The following is a 13,376-nucleotide window of genomic DNA, read 5'->3' on the forward strand; positions in this document are numbered from 1 at the left end:
GGAAATATGTACGCGCTAAAAATACATTAAATTTATTTTGATTAAATGTGAGCTTTTAAATTGAATACCTGAGTTTACAAAGAATAAAGGCACGTATGATCAGATAAACACACTCAGAAATGCAAGAATGCTGAGATACCTTAATGCATTACACAGTTGTATCACTATTTACGCTGAAATGTAGTAGTGCAAGTCCTCACAAGATGGAGAGATTTTCAGAAGTTCTGAGGATCTTGCATATACTAGTTTGGGGATTCATTGTCTATTTATTTGCAAAGATTTCCAGTAAGTTATGATACGTCAGACCTTGCATAATTTGACCGGTTTCTCAACTACTTTAATAACTGGGTTACATAAAACATCTACGTAATTGTTGTTGTTTGTTTCATGTACTTTCATAATGGCAAAGGAGAATGGATGAACAAGGTCCCTATTCATCCTCACAACATTTCAATTTCCCCTCAGTTTTGAACAAGCCAGTTTTTTGGGGTTTAACTCTGTCCCATGAGAGTTTCTGGTGCAGCTGCGCTAGTAGACTCAGTGTCAATTTTGTACTGCAGAAATTGTCCTTAAGTAGTGCAATTATATTGTCGATATTAGCAAAAAAACTGAGAGGGCTTAAAAGAAAAATGAGAAGTAAAATAATAGGGTTTCATAAATTCAACCCAGATGCCAGACAAGCTGCCTTCATGATAACTGGCAATTAGAAAGGGTTGGGTCAATGAAAGTCTGCTTTATTTGGCTTTATACTCCACACTTTGTGTGTCGAAGTTAATCATGTTCCTTCTTGCAGTGCCGTGACCTAATTATCAGTCCAGTAAGAACTCCCTCAAAAACAGTAATAGGCTAATGCAATCCAACCTGTCCTGTTTTATTATTTCCTATATTAACTAGTTCTGGTTTTAGGTATGTTATTTACCATACCTAAAACCATTTATTTTTGTTTCTTACTGCATGTTCATTCCACATTTAGACACAAGTGCAATTAACCTAGAAAGCTGATGTACGTCAGAGCAGCTGACCTCTGTCTGGCTTTACCCTAGCCATGGGTGATTTAAAGACAGTTTAATACTTTAATCTGTAATGTATTTTCCCAAAAGGCACGGAGCAGGTAACCCATAATGGCATGAGAAGTAGATACTTAATTTTCATAATGATTTCACATAGAAGATGAAAGAGCTACTCCTTAAAAGTGGTGGGATGGATAGTAAATTAATTTAAAAGTAATAAATCAGATAACTGAAACTGTTATCTCACAATAAAGCAGATTCAAGTGAGACTTCAAATACTGTTTCTTTACTTGACTTCAAATAAATATATCTCTAAGTTTTTTGGCGATTAGTTCCAGTTGGATTTCTTGTTTTGATTGTTCCTGTTCATCCAAAGGTACCTCTTCTCGTGCTTATAAATGGAGCATGTAATTAACGGTCTTATCTCAAGGTGATTGTTTTTCCCCCTTATGTTTTGCATAACTAAATAAGATTCCCAATCACACGTCCATGTTTCTGGCAGGGGTTACCAGGGACCTCTACCTGGGCATTCAATCTGGTGCGGACGCTAGGGCTTACCGATACAGGTGTGCAAAGCCTCCAGCGTGCTCGAGCTTTGATATATTGACATATTAAAGCTCATGAATGTTGCATTACAGCCCCCTGCTCGGGAGACGCCGGCACAACACCCCTCTGTGCTCCGGGGGGGAGTTCCTCTCTGTTTCACAGCAGTTGCTCCGCTCGCTGCCGGGGCCAGCGCTGCCATCTGCCCGGGGGCCGTGAGGGGCCGTGGCCCTGCGGAGGGGGAGCCGCAGGAGGGCTTCGGTCACCGCTGCCGGGTGACAGCCCCCTGCGAGAAGTGGGGACGAGAAGTGCTGGGCAACACCAGACGTCCCAGCCGGCCGGCCCGTGGAAAAACGCAATAAAGCAGCGGAGGGGGGCGGTGGGTGGCGGAGCGCAAGTCGGGCAGGCCGGGCGGCGCAGGGGGCGGGCGGGGGCGGTGCGAGCGGCGCGGCGGGGCGGGCGGCAGCGGGGCCGGGCGGGAGCGCTGCTGTCCGCGCCGCGCCCGGTGCTGAAGGGCGCCCGCCCGCGCCTCCCCGCGGCGCCTCGGCCGCGGAGCTCCGCGCCTGCTCCCGCCGGGAGCCGAGCCCTGCCGGGAGCTGCGCCCGCTTTGCCCCGGAGAAGTCCCCGCTCGCTCCCTCGCTCGCTCACCGGATCGCCGCGGAGCCGCTTGTGGCTTTGTTAAAGGGAGAAGAAGTGCTGCTCTCTTTGAGATTTGCGCGAGGACCCGTGGAGCTGGGGCTTTTGGTTTGTTTTTTTTTTCTCCCCTTGTGGATTTAAGTGACTCTTGGACAAGGTAAGCGGCAATGCCAATATATATACACACGCATACTTACGTATTTTTCATGTTAATAGTAGCGAGGTGCTGGGTGGGATGGAGGAGCCGGCAATTAAAGGCAGCGCAAAGTTGGAAGCTTGGTAGCCCTTAGGTCAGTGTAGGGGCAGGGCTTGGAAAAAGGGTGCAGCTTTCAGTGAAAAGGGCTCCATAAACAAAAGATGAATCTGAGTGAAAAGTTCAAGGCTTGTTTTTATTGAAAACTGGCTCTCAGGGTAATTTTTAAATGGTTGAAAATGTTTTGTGTTAGGAGTCTTGAATATTATAGAAAGATCTCAATAGACATTGCAGAGCCTACTTTGTATAAAAACCGATTTGGGGGGACTAGAGAAGCTCTGGTTGATTCAGTCTGGGGGAGGACAGGATATGCGAGGTCATTCTGGGAAGTAGAGAGTAAAGACGGAATTAGAGAGGATTTGGAAGCATAGCCGCATGTTGCTCTGTGTTCTTGTGCGTGCTGAATACGTGTGTAACAGAAGGACGGTGATACCCTGCTACTTGACAAACAATTCAGCGCTGTAACGCTGTCAACTTGGGAAGCAGCGCCTTTATGAAAGGGATCATCACCACCTCTGCCTCCAAGGTCAGTGTGGGATGTGTGTGTCTGTGAAAGTCATGAATTTGTGTCCTTTGATGTTGGCTGAACATCAGGCCTGCTCCCAGGCTGCATCTAGGCGTAAATGAGAATCCTGGATTTAATAATACCGTATTATGTTGCACTTGTAGGACTGCTGTTGTCAGTAATTGAATAGAACTGAGAAGTGTGGGCAGACGTAATGTCTCTTTTCTCAGCAGTGTTTAACATTTCGTGAGCTTGGTACGGAGCTGTGCTTCGCAGAGGAGTTTGCTGGTGCCCGAGTGAGTTGTCGGAGTTGGGCGCACGCAGAGCTCGGTGCTGCGCAGGGATTTCTGCACGCACGGAGCTGGGCGCCGTGCAGGGACTTGTGCACACGCAGAGCTCGGCACCACGCAGGGCTGGCTGCCCGAGATTAAGGCAGATTCCAGAGGGAATAAGCTGCAGCTGCTGCTAGCCAGTGCTACTGAGATAACTGAACAGAGTAAGCAGGCAATGAGGTCCCCACCTTGTGTTTTTAGGATTATGTGGCACTTCATTCTCTTTTGGTTGTGATGAATTTTCCTAGGAACTGGGACCTGACCCACAAGTGTTTTCTCTACACAGATGCCCTGCTCAGGTGCTAGCAGTTGTAGTAGCTGTGAACGTAAAGTAACTTTTTTTGATGGGATGAAGCTGGTGGAAGGTGACTGCTTCTTAGTATTGTAGCATTTTTTTACTCCTGCATCATTTCCTTAATGTTAAGGTGGGTTCTGTTTTGCTGAGTGTTTGTATCAGCTGAAGTATAAAGATAACCATCAGGCAGCAGCACAGAGCTACTGATGGGTGAAGTTGAAAGCTAGAAAAATGATGAGAAAGTAGCTCAGTCAATCAAGACTATCATTGCATTTGGGTAGAATTAGGAAATATGTTTTTATTGTTCTCTACCCAGTCATAAAGTAGCTCTCTTTTTCCTCTCTCAACAGTAGGGAATGAAAGTTTATTACATAGCACTTGCATTAGTTGCAAGCCTTCATTAGCAGTCTGTCCATCAGCTAAGACAGCTTTTATCATCTGTCATTGACATGAATATTGATTTGCTTTGAAATATACTGATATAGTTTTAAATTATGTCTTTGAAGGTGTGGAGATTCAGGATGCTTACTTTTTGAAGTAGACACTACAAAATTATTTTGAAAAAGTTATTGTGAACTATGTGGTGCAGATGATAAAATAATACTGAGGGGGAGGATGACCCACAACATTGCAACCCAAACCCACCAATTACATATCTAAAGTTTTAATATTTATACAGGGCCTGAATATGCTAATCATTGTTCACTTGAGTGGTCTCTATTCATACACATAGTCGTTTTCCAGTTAACAGGACTATCTCCATCATTACATGATTAAAAGTCATTGACCTTTCTGAGATCAGTCATTTTACCAGCATAAATCAGATGATAAACTTTGATACTAAGACATTAATCCTGTGCTTTTAAATTTATATCTGGTTGTTTTTTCTATGTAATATTTTGCCTTCATTTGTATTAGGCTGATTTATTTGACAAATCATGTTTGAAAAGTGGATATTTGAAATTATACATATACTCTGAAGAAGATAAAATGGCACTGCTATTTTTCAACAAAATGGTGTTCTAAATAGATGTATGCATTAAGTGTGGTCCATAGCCATTTTGGTCATTGGTTCTAACTAGAAGTCGTCTGTCTGCAGTGTCTGCATGTGCTTGTTCAAGCATATTTGTAAAATTGTAAGAATATGATTTTGTATAACAGGTAGTTTCAAGTCCTTTATCAACATCACACAAAAGTTGTTAATGACTTGACCAACCACCTGACTGAACTAATGTGAAATCAGGGAGGCGTTTTGTTACAAAAACAGGATTTAGAGAAAATTCAGGTTTACAGAGCTACTTTATGGACCCTTCTTAAGCTGACCAATGCACAAAGGTGGGCATATGAGGGCACAAGACTATTGAAAATATCAGCCTATGCACAACCCTGTCAGGGGTCCAGAGCTTACTTTTTCCAGTGAATCAATTGGTTATTTCCTGGTTTAAGGCCTTTGACAGCAAATGGTGATCAGTAAAACCCCAAATATTCTGGTTGCTCCATTCTAGGTGTGTTCTAGATGTATCATGTCTAATCATGTCAGTTTTTCATCCTGTTTTTATTTGTGTGTGAGTTCATCCAATAATCCTCTGTATTTGCTTAAAAGCAATATTCAATCTTAGAATAAAAGAATTGTTACAATCATGATGTTGCAATCAATTATGCTATTTAAAAATACCAAACTTTTCTTTTTAGAAAAATGCATGCTGTCCCAAACTGTGACTTTATTTAACTTTTCATAAAATACAAATTTTCTGTCACTCTTCTTCTCTTAGAGACTATAAAATAATGTTAAAAAACAAAGCTCTGCTCTGTTTTGTTAGTTTCAAATCTAAAGATGGAGCTCCAATAGGAGTAGGTCTGCCATTTAACAGATCTGAACTTGGCTTTGATATCTCAAAGGTAAGAGGTCAAATGAAGTTTAGGAAGTAATTTCTGATTATTTTTCTCCAGACTGGCAAATATTATGGGATAATTGTGGACATTAAATATTGCAGGAGTGAATCACTGACTCAAGGGGAAGCAATGACTCAAGTGCCACTCTTGACTTCTACGATTTTTCTAGGCAAAAGCAGGACCATATTCGCTAACCATTCAGTGTAGCTTGGTCTGTTATGCTACAAAACTTTAAAGTAAATAGATTAGCAAGTTTATTTGTAAATCTGTTTAATCTTGTTTTTTAGTTCAAGCTTTTTATTTTTTGCCTTCTGAAGGTCAGGGAATAGCTGTCAGCAAATGAAAAGACTGGAAACTTATTTGCATAGGATTTTATACATATTTAATACAGCATGCTTTTTCCTGACTCTTGGTAGACAGAAAAGACAACAATTTTATATTATCAGAAGAGCAGCAAATCAAATATTTTCTCTGTAGCAAAGAGACATTGAGGAAGCTGTGGGCTGACCAGGAGCAGTGGTAGTCTAGCCCCTTTGAAAATAGTGCTGTGTGAAATTCCCTCTAACACCTCCAATATAAGGGGTTTCTACTGCCCAGGAAAAATATTCAGGAGGAATCAAACCCACAGCTTTATTCTCTTCTGTATTATTTTGCAAGTTCTCTCTTTAGGTTTTGGGTTGAGCAACCTCTATTTACAAAGTTCTGGTAGGTTGTGTTCCTTTCTAGCAGTTGCATTTGTTAACAGATGTGTCTTGATTTGGATGGGCCAGTGCAGATCAAGGAATTACTGCACACTTACTGTTGCAGAAGAACTTCAGAAAGGCTCCCTAATTGCTGGTGCCTTTCTTTTCCTCTCTGCCATTGTTACTTCTGTTTGTATTGGCTAAATATACTGGCCAAGAGAGGTTGCTACGGTTTAGCCAGGCAGGATTCCTTACCAAGAGGGAATGAGAATGACTGGAAATGTGTTATTTGTTATCCATTTTTAGCTTTATTTGATAGCAATATTTATGCAGGTATTTACACCGTCTATCCTAGAAATGATCATTGTAAGTCTATTCAATTAATCACTCTTTATACCATACATTATGTAAAATTAGGTAATTGGTTGCATTGCTGAGTCCTGCAAATCTTAAGAAAATAAGTTCTAAAGAGTTAAATGAGGGGAGAGTTGGTAATGCTTGCACTGATTGCTTGAAGTAGGTTGAAGTTCACCGTTTATTTGCATTTGAATTAACTGAGGTTGGTGTCCAGCCGTGCTTTTCAGAGCAGACTTCAGAAAGACTTTTTTTTGTGCAATAAAGTACTTGGAAATGTTAGATGGAAGATGAAGGATATTTAAAATATTTCTTTCTTTTCCTGACAGAGAGAGCTTTCTTCTCATTTTATGCCAAGTGAGGTTTATTGTAATCTGAAATATTTTTACCACTGAATAGGCAGTCTTGTGGTAAAAGCCACTATCATTTTCACATCAGCATATAAAAAACTTTCTGAAAGTATTTTTAGTTCCTTCATAAAGAATTTCCTAATATCTGCAAAAAGAAACAAAGTAATTTGAAAGCAGCTCATAACTTTAATCAGATAAAAAACCTATTACTAAAAATACTCTTATTAAATGATAGGAACTTCTAGATTATTACTGTACGTGCTTTTACTTCCATTAGGAAATAAAATATTTTAGAGGCTTTCTTTAGAGGCATTGTAACTCTGAACTGTTCATGTTTTTGTTATTACAACAGGCCTTTGTCTTCCTAAATAAAATGTAAATCATTATACACATTTAAAGAAATGAACAAGCAACAAAACAGAAGCAAGTAGAAAATTCTTACCTGATGAGCAGTAGAAATAAATTTTGTTTTCAAAGAGCTTGCAGATTATGATTTGTTCCAAAGTTCAACATTTCAAGTTCTATTTCCTTTATGTCTTTTCTTTTGTAAGCTTTATGTAAAATACCTCTATAACTGATAATATATGTTGTTTATGGGTTTTATTAAATTTTGCTATAAATTATTACTGGGAAAGAAAAAACAAAGCAATTTCACATCATTCAGGCAGATCAATGGAAATCTTGATTCATATGCAAAAGCAGTCAAAAGAATAAATGCTACCTTTGATTCTGTTACAGCTTGAATGTAGTGCACTAATGTTACTATTATTTATGTAGTTGAGGATTGTATTTGGTGGCAGTCATGGCCTCCCAGTGATAAATAGAAACATACAAGGTTCAAGCACATTTAGTGTATACACAGAAAACACTAGTATCTGCTTTCTGAGGACAAACTCTAGTGCAATGGAAAGCTAAAAGCACATGAATGAATGACTAATTCACAAATATCTGTGGTTTAGAGTTGCAATAGTCCAAAATTTTTATTCATAGAGCGGAAAATTGGCTATTGTACCTAAATAAAAGAGGAGATGCACTTTGTTAATTTTGAAAATGCTTTTGAATTTATATTTTAAGAGAAAGAGAATTATTTTGTCACATTTTGGAGAGGTTTTTGTTCCTTTTGCATCATCATTTGTAGCAGTGTCTAATTTTTCCCTCCTAAGGGTCTGTTTTGAGTCTTAAATCAAGAAAATGCAGAAGTTTTTGTAAGATGTGATGTCTGTACAACATCTTGGTTAACTATTCACCTTTTGTGAGGGATTTGAGACTTAAAAGAAATCTGAGATCAGGTACCTTTGTTAAAAGCAAATTTTCTCAGTGTTTTGCAGATATTCCTCAAGTCTGAGAGGTGAATGGTCAGAAAATTCTCTGAAAGACAGTATCATTTCCAGACATTCGTTCAGTTATCTCTGCAGTATTCATAAGAGTGCAAAATCTGATATTATCAAGGAAAGAATGTTTTGGATCGGAAGGACTGTAGAGATCATTTCTTTCCAACCCCCTGCCATGGTAAAGGATGCTTTCCACTAGGCCAGGGTGCTCAAAGTCCATCCAGTCTGGCCTTGAACACTTCCAGGGCTCGGAACATCCCCAGCTTCTCTGGGCAAGCTGTGTGTCAGCACACTCATAGTGAAGAATTTCCTCCTGGTATATAATCTAAAAATGCTCTCAGTTTACTAAGTTATTCTCCCTCATCCTATCACTTCATGCCCTTGTAAAACATTCACCATCTTTTGTGCAGGGCCTCTTTAGGTGCCAGAAGGCCTCAGTGTGGTCTCCCTGGGACCTCCTCTTCTGCAGCCTGAACAGCCCCAGATCTGGGTGTGGAGAGGTGCTCCAACCCTCATCTTGCTGGCCCTCCTCTGGGCTTGCTCCAGCAGGGCCACATCCTCATGTTGGGATGCCTCCATCTCAGAGCCGGATGCAGTACTCCAGTACTGGGGTTTCACAGGAACACAATGGAGGGGGAGGATCCCCACCCTTGACCTTTTGTCCTCAATTCCTTTGCTGCAGCCCAAGATTTACTGTCCTCCAATTGCACATTGCTCAGTCGTGTTGAACTTCTTGTCAACCAGCACCCCCAAGTCCCTCTCACCAGGGATGCTCTCAATCTGTTCTCCACCTAACCTTTGTTTGTACTTGGGATTGCCATGACCCAGGTGCAGGACCTTGTGCTTGGCCTCGTTGAACTTGAAGAGTTTTGCACAGTCCCACCTTGCAAGCCTGTCCAGGTCCCTCTGGATGGCATCCTTTCCTTCTAGTGTATCGGCTAGACCATGCAGCTCGGGTTATTGGCAAACTTGCTGCTGATGGACTCAGTCACTCTGTGCATGACACTGACAAAGAGGTTAAGTAGTATCACTCCCAGTACTAACCCCTCAGGAATGCCACTTGTCACTGGTCTCCACTTGGGTATTGAGCCATTGACCACAGCACTGAGGGTCTGACCATCCAGACAGTTTCTCATCCACTGAGTGGTCGATGCATCAACTCCATGCCTCTATAGTTTAGATAAAAGAATTAAATTAAATTTAAGTTACATTTAGGTTGTTTTTTTTTTTTAAGTAACATCTTATTTTGACAGTAAGCCCTTCTTTGCTCTCTGCTCTGTTTCAAGATGGAAACATAAGTTCATCTCATAATCAGTTTTTGCAGTGGAAAGGCCACAGAGAAAGAAGAGAAGCCCATTATGACAGTGCTTTGGGTCTGTCCTTGTCAAGTGGAATTAAGTTGCACAGATCCTCCCTCTCCTTGCAACAGCCAAGGTTAGCCATAACCTCAGCTTCAGTGAGAAATTGATGTTTTTAATCTTGAGGGCTGATTTTTAAGTTGAAATACGGTTCATCACAGAGCTGCTCTTCCATATTATCAAGTACTTTGATAGAGAGGAAAATTTTATTTAAAATAAACTACAAGACACAGAACCAGGTTATGTTAGTTTGAAGACTGATTTTATTTTTCCTTTATTTCCTATGCTTTTAAAGGCAAATGAATCTTAGCTAGTATATTGGTGAGTTAAAAAACTTTTTTTTCTAATTGTTGGTCCTCTAACCTATATGTTATGTTTTTATCTTTCATTTATGCTATCTTTATATTCTCATGTAATTCAGAATCCCGGTGATTATTAGTGCTGTGGTTGTATTCCAACACAAAAAATATATTTCTCTTCTTTGATTTTTTGGTTTTTGCTAAACAGTAATATTTTGTAAAATTTTCTAGACCTAGATGCAGGGGCGGATTTAGTTGTTACTTGGGACACTGAAAGAGAAAACCATAATTAACATCACTCCAGAGATTTAACTTGTGTATAATGTTAATTATTTTTTGAACTGAGGACGGTTTTCTAGTGGATTTAAACTGTGCTGCTTAGCTATAGTTGCATTTTAGTCTACTGTCTAATAATAGGCTGTTTCTATTATTTTATGCTTGGAGAATTTTTCTCACAGAAGTATTTGAACAGTCTACATTTGTATGTTCTTGGTGCAGTCAGCAGGGTGACAGGAGGTTGCATCTTGGAGGTTGCATTTGAAACATTAGTAGATTGCTTCAAGCATCAGATCTTAAAATTGGTGTCCCCAAAAGACTAAAAATCTAATATTTTAATATATTTATGTCCTTTATATCTTTTCTATATTATAATCACATTCATCTACTGCTTTAGGCTCTCGGTAATCTCTTCCATGCGTAAGTAAACTTCTGAAAGGGGTGCTATGCCTGTCTTTATAAAAATATACATGATATACACATAAATCATTAATAAATCTATACTGAAAATTTGATTTATACTTCCGAAGTCTCAGAAATCCATATAAAAAATAGCACCCCCCGTTCTCATGGTTTCTCAGATAGAACAGCTCTCACATTAATAAAGAGATTTAAATGAAAGTTTGTGATATAATTTGTTGACTAATGATTTAGAGTGCTTTTATTATGTGCTGCATCTGACTCTTCGATGAACAGTGTGAAGTATTATGGCTAATAATTTCAGTTTTATCATTCTCTGCTTGCCTTTTTAGAGACAAAGATCCAATCTGAGCGAGTTAGACTTGTATTTTTTATAAGCTGGGCATGTTTCTGGAGTTATGAGTAAATGCTGAAAGAAAATCTAAAGAGCTGATCATGAAGCTCTCAATGGTTAAAAAAAATAAGCAAAGGAATTTGTGCCTTTGTTATTTTTTCTGATGAAGAAAGTGAACAGGCAATTGGCATGCATGGATGGAAATTCTTAATTTTGAAATTTTTATTGTTTAAGTGTTGAGTGCTAAATATTTCCCATCAAGAAAAATGTGTTCACCAGAAGGGTGTTCAGGCATTGGAGCAGGCTGCCTAGGGAGGGGGTTTTGCCACTATCCCTGGAAAGTGGTCGAGCAGGGTGTGGAAGTGCCACCTGGGGACAGTCTTCAGTGGTGAACACAGCTGTGCTGGGCCAAGGGTTGGGCTCAATGATCTCAGAGGTTTTTTCCCATGATTAATGATTCAGTGATTCTGTTCAGTTGGGGCTCTTCCAAAAAGAGCTATGGAAAGAGTTGTGATGTTATATATAAGCATTACAAAAATCATTAATAATAGTTGGGTTTTTTTTCAAAGTAAGGACTTACTTTAAACTTCTCATACATCTGAGATCCTTAACATCTCAGATTATAATTTTGATTTTCAACATCAACTTTCTTATCCCAGCATAAGATTTCTGTGGTATATTGATTTGTATCCATCAACCATGAGACCCACCTTGGTGTTTTAAAGGTGTGAGAATATTTGGGAATTTAAGAGATTTTAAAGTGTCTGTTTACCATTTCTCTCTAACACTGGATTTCTGAGGTTACCTTTGGTAAAGTCAACCAATTTCTAAGCCACAGCAAATTTGGGGAGGGGGAGAGGTCAAGGAGGAATAGAATTTGCTTCGAAGAGTTTACTGTAATCACTCTAATCAGTGACTATTTAAAGAAAAGTGACTTCTCAGGACTTTTTTTCTGTATTTCGACTGGGTTTGTACAGCAATAATCATTATGAATTTTTGATTGCTTTTGACCAGTGTCTGAGAGATCAGTTCTCTTACAATCCTGTAATAACTGCATTGGAATTATTTGTGAGTGGGACAGAAATAATGATAAGTAATTTTCTTCTATTTCTGGTATTTAGGTCCATCAGTAATTATACACTTTGTTTTTTCTATGTTATCTTTTACATTGGGTTAACTTGATCTATTTTTGATTGTAATTTATTTCACAAAAGGCCTTTTTGGCTTCAAAAAACCAGGGTTTTTTTGGTGTTAAAGATTATGTATTTAATTATCTATAACAAGTTCTAACTGTTCACCATGTAGCCTTTACATGGAATACAAAATTTCAACTGTAAGACTTCACAAATTAAAATACCTCCATAAGGAACTTAAATTGATGCACAGTGAAATAGAGATGTGCTACTGAAAAGAGTCAAACTGCTTTAAAATGAGCATGCAGTGTGTGTGGAGATTCAACTAATTTGCAAAGATATGAGGCCTAAAAGTGAAATTCAGTGTTGAAATTTCTTGATTGAAAAGGGTACATCTAGGCAAAAATATTATTCTGAAGCTTGTTAATAAGTACAAGCAGAGGAGAAGCAATCCAGAGAAGGACTTGCCCATCCACAGTAAATATTTTTACAATTTAGTTATACTTCATAGAAAGCCATGGAGGGTTGGGAGTGGGGAGGAAAGCTGGTATTATCACAATGTGGAAATTTCATCTTTGAGTTATGAAAAATTACTTTTTATGAAGTGTTGATTATGAATTTCTAATTTAGGACATTTCTGAGTTTACCTAGTCTCTCAAGACTATCAAGAATTGGAGTACAAAATGGAAGGTTATGCTTTCTAGGAGCTGAACAGTATAAACAGGAGTTGAATCCTGCCACTCCTTTTGGCTTGTACTAATATGCATCTATGCCCAGAAAAAGACACATAACTCCTCACAAGTAAAAAGTCAGAATTTGGCAAATTTGGGCTTAAAAAACAGAGTGGAAAGGGAGTGATAAGTGAAATAAAAAATCTAGTAATTGTACCTACAAATTACCAAAAACTTTAGCATGTGCTGTTAAGTATTCTTACAGGGAAGGACTTTAGGGACTGAAAAAATTTTTCTCTATTGCTCCACGTTAAGGGACAGTGTCGATTTTCTCTTCAGCAGGAATTAAATTTTAGTCTAAGATATTTAGGCAGAGGGCAGAAGCCTTGGACATATTTCACTAGAGAAACTCTTGTTGTTTGGTGGATATCATAACATCTTTTGAGAGTGAAAACACTGATGAATAATCCTAGACCAGGAGAATGTAAATCCTTATCAATCAAAAGAGAATGAAATTCTTTGTGTATTTAAGAGAAGTAGCCACTTTCCTTAAATACACAAAGGAAGAGAAGGAAAGTTTGCAATAGCTAAACCTATAACTTTGTAGCTGCTTTTCTTTCTTTCAGTTTCTAGTGGGGGAAGAAAAAAAAGTGTAATTACTAATGGAAAAAGAGATGAAAAAAAATAGCTTTTCTGTGCT

At 38.9% G+C, this 13,376-nt stretch overlaps 1 protein-coding gene across 3 annotated transcripts in view; it reads left to right on the forward strand.

Moving 5' to 3' along the window:
* The first annotated feature begins 2,082 nt into the window (after positions 1-2,082).
* Positions 2,083-13,376, forward strand: part of FSTL5 (follistatin like 5) — a 270,766-nt gene continuing 259,472 nt past the window's right edge. For 2 of the 3 annotated variants that reach the window (XM_058024911.1, XM_058024914.1), the window contains exon 1: positions 2,083-2,346. The gene's annotated coding sequence lies outside the window, so the exon portion shown is untranslated. Of the gene's footprint in view, positions 2,347-2,861; positions 2,969-13,376 lie in introns of all 3 variants that reach the window. The other variant, XM_058024913.1, reaches the window with a different exon arrangement.

The sequence above is a fragment of the Melospiza georgiana genome, chromosome 5, assembly GCF_028018845.1.
Source record: "Melospiza georgiana isolate bMelGeo1 chromosome 5, bMelGeo1.pri, whole genome shotgun sequence".
NCBI lineage: Eukaryota > Metazoa > Chordata > Aves > Passeriformes > Passerellidae > Melospiza > Melospiza georgiana.